The following is a 4511-nucleotide window of genomic DNA, read 5'->3' on the forward strand; positions in this document are numbered from 1 at the left end:
AATACTAATGCATGAAAATCCTAACCTCAAAAAAATCACCCGTTATGTATCTATGTCATATGTACTGTATGTTCATATTTGTATAAAAATATTCCTAAAGGAACTTTTGTGTAGCGCTTCCTTGTCATTCGAAAATAACAGTAAAAGCAAGAAACGAACAGAATATCATATCTCACATACACATGCATAAATATGTAACAAAGACAATTTATGCACATATGTACATATGTAAATACTTATGTAGTATATTTATGTGGTGACCATGCGGTCTGACACAAAACCATCAACTCATCGCATTGTTGCCAGCAAGAAACACACAAATTATTCACATTTTGTTGTGATTCATGTCTTTCTGTCCTTCCGAAACTGTCATTGAGTTTGGGGCAGGTCAGCAGTCAGGCTAACTTGAAAATTTCAAGAAAGAGTAGCAGTCAATGCTTGAAGGACTCAGTCATATCAAATTTAGGATGCACAATAAAAATATACGTACATATGTATGTACATAAATCAGACTTTTTTGTTTTCACTATTTTGATTTTTATAAAACAGTTGGCTGTAAAAGCAACGGAATATCATAACTTAACTATAATGTTTGAAGACTTTAACAGCTGTAAGGTACGAAGAACTATTTAGCAACTTCTTGTCTCGCCGATTGCGTTTAATACTGTCCAGAAAATCAAATGTGATAACCATCTCCTAGAAATGAGATATATCTAACCGATTTATTCTAGGATCTCGGACTAATATTTTATTTTTTTTTTCAATTCTTTTCACTCGCGTGTTCGATTCGCTACCATTATTATTCAACAACGGGGCGTATACGTAACCTTGTAAAGTTATTTTTTAACTAGCCAAGCAAGTCCAACTAAATTAATTACGCCATGGCTGGCTTACTAATTTTTCATGAACGGCTGAAACGAATACACTTTCTTTGAAGGCTCCGGTAATACATATGTATGTATAAAATAATAGGGTAAAAGCTTGCATGAAGTTTATCGCAATGGGAGAAGGTAGGTTGAATAATATAACCATAACTTTTTTCTTTCCTTCTTTGGATATTTATTAGTTGGCCATCATATGTTGCAACGAAAAATCAAAAAAAAACTGCTAAAACAATGAGAGTTGTAAATGAAGGAAATAATTCAGATTCTCTTATTTTGACACTCGAAGACCTATACATAGGGCTGCCAGATATCTCTGTTACCAAACCGTGACACTTACGGGGGGGGGGGGGGGGGGGGGGGGGGGGAGAGGCCTCTCGCTCCCTTCCCTTTCGTTTCGACAATAATTACGTACGAAAGGATGTAGTAAAATTTTATTTTGACAAACAAAAACAAAAACATAAAAACATGAGATCATTACAACGTACACCAGCAAAAAAAACAATTTATCACAACTAAAGCACAGAGAATTTTTCACAATGCATGTACCTTTATTGTTCCTTATAAAAATACAGTTTATACTAAATACACCAGAAAACATAAAAATAAAATTTCTAAACTTTGTGCAAAGCTCGGCAAAATGCAAGAAATTTGCATACAAATTCGCAACTTTCTATTCAGACTTTTTTATAAAAATTTTGAAAATGAAGTTTCGCAGCCCATAAAAATTCAGTTCATTTTTGGTATTGTTTTTACTGAGAGTTTCTTCCATACAAACTATGTTCGACATTTTTTTGTATGTAATAAATAATTGCAAAAAATCAACGAAATTTTCTGGTAACTTCAGACTTGGCTCAAAAGCTACATTTTCAAAATTTTTTTAAAAGATCTGATTAGAAATTGTGATCTGATGAAATAGTCTACGAGCCAATAATTTTGTACGGCACGGCACTTATAAGTAATCTAGGTTTCAGGAAAGAAAAAAAATACAAGGTAACATTAAAATATCAGTCATTTGTTTCGTTGCTGTGAACTTGTTTCAAAACTTCTGGCCTTTGCTTAATATAATTGTAAAACTCTGTGCATGTCATTTTAACGTATTTAGGTACATACTTATATTAATCATCAACTATTGCTTGTGCAAAACGTGCTAAATTAAAAAAAAAATCGCATATGAAAGAGCACCAACCCAACTCGTAATAAATTTAAGTATACAAATTTTATTATTTAGTATAGAAATATTCAAATCAAATACCTACGCCAATATTAAAATGAAGGGCTTTGCACTTAACGGATGCTTTTTCACAATTAAGTTAAAAAAAAAGATTTAAATTCCATGCTGCCTGTAATGGGATTTGAACCCTGACGCTCTGGAAATTAGCAAATTGTGGCAAGCATCTTCGTGCACTCAGCTACAGCCAGACATGTAAATGTGCATACAAATGTTCAGTTTGATTCAAAACCACGTGTTCGTGGTATGAAAGTATTGTTTTTAAATACGAACATTTTAAAACGATAATCAAATAAAAAATATTCATGTTTACTATGCGTTATTTCTCCCAGTGAATTCATACAATTTTTCTTAATATTACAACGCGTTTTTTCTCTCAGTGTAGTCATTTTTATTCAAAATTTGTGCAATCAAATCGAAAACCGGGACACTTAAACGAAACCCGGGACATTTTAAGGTTGGACCGGGACACCGGGACAAATAGTCTAAAACCGGGACATGTCCGGGAAAATCGGGACGTCTGGCAGCCCTACCTATACATAAAGAGCCTAAGAGATTGACCAAAAATTGTCGCACAGATTGTTTCTAGAGCATAATGAACCAGTACCAGGTTGACCGAGCTTTGCCCGGAGTGCACATACTTTTTAAAGTTTTCATGATTTGGATAGCTTTAAAAGTATATATTTTGGAAATAAGCAACAAAAAAATAGGATTTCCATATCTATTAAGTAAATTCCTACTCTAAAATTTAGGTGGCAACCCTATTCCAAAATACGCCGGAATGAATGGTACATATCTTGAGCGTATGTGTACTATATATACATAGAACAATTTTGATCGAGATTAACAAACATAAAAATTTAAAAAAAAAAATTTTAAATTTGTATTACAAGGAAGCGTGGCAACCCTGATGAAAAATATTTTTGGACCAAAGTTCTCAACAATACCTTTCATTTGATATCCATATTGCGGTGTTTTGGATAAATTGTGTAGAATCGAAAATAAGTGGCAACCTTACACTATTATCCTAAGATATAACATTTTGTGTATAGGGAAATCATTGTTTAAGAACCTTCTCTTGATACCCATGAATAGTAATATTTTAGGTTTTTTTCTAAACAAACATTTACAAAAATTTGCGATTCAAAAGAGGTGGCGACCTTATTAAAAATATTTTTGAATTAGGGATCTTTAAAATATCTTCCATTTGCTACCCATATTATGATGTTTTAATTAATTTGTAACTAATTTCGAATAGGTGGCAACCTTATACGAGTCTTCCCGAATATATTGCCTATTCAGATAAACCTAGAATCCAAAACATTATTTGTGTACAAAATTTCATCCAAATCGTTAGAGCCGTTTCCGAGAACCCTATGGATATATATACACTATAATTGCTCGATTGATGTAATAAGATATTTTTACCAATCAAAATTCTAAAAAAGCGGATTTTCAGCCCACGCTACTGTACATATATAATGCGCACATATAACCTGGAAACTAAATAATTTTATTCCAGTGGTAGCCACTCTGATTGCCGGCAATTCAAAAACATACGCACGTGTGTATGTAGTTACTAAGATAAATACCCGAAGTACGACATGCCGGCTAACACAAATACTGAAGTACCCTGAAGGCACAAGATAAAAATATCCAATGTAAAAAAGTGCACGTTGTTTGCATGCGAAATAAATCGGTCACACATCCTTCTAACACGGAACAAGTGAATTTTGCGCTCCACACTCCAGCACGTGAGTTCAAGCGCAAAAAACTACGACCACTTTTACCTTACTGACTAACTGACAGAGCTAAACGGCAGAAGCAAATAAAAAATAAAACGGGTGGTGCAAGAGTAAAAAATATGCATGGCAGCGGGGGCTTTAGAATAAAAGTATGTCGGTGGAAAAAAATGATGGCAGCACGCTTGTAAATCGCAACTTAAGTTTAGCACAAAAAAAAAAATAAAATAACCGCTACAATAACAATAAACACTCTAAACATACTAACTCACACGGCAACGAGTGACTTGTGATGGCATGGCGAGAGCGAGTATAGGCAGAAAAAGTTTTGTAGAGCGCAAACACGAGCAAAGTAACAACATTTCTGCACACAACCAGGCGAGGACTTTGAGATACCACTAACAAACCACCAAGCGTTTTACTCTTTACGCCATGACTTATAGCGCTTTTTTGGCCTATTTTGTGCAGCTACGAGTACTCACTAAGCATGGAGTTCGGAGCGTAGCTTTGAGATGTGGAAGGTGGCTTTTGAAGCATGCAGTGGTCGTTACGTATGTAAGTGGTAAATAAATGCGTTTACTTTTCACAGTCAGCGTATAAGCTGTTGGAGCTGATCCCATCAGATTTACAGCAAGGCTCCTTGAGGTAGAAGTGGAA

Source organism: Rhagoletis pomonella, unplaced genomic scaffold (assembly GCF_013731165.1).
Source record: "Rhagoletis pomonella isolate Grant_MI unplaced genomic scaffold, Rhpom_1.0 Rhpom_scaffold_00002, whole genome shotgun sequence".
Lineage (NCBI taxonomy): Eukaryota > Metazoa > Arthropoda > Insecta > Diptera > Tephritidae > Rhagoletis > Rhagoletis pomonella.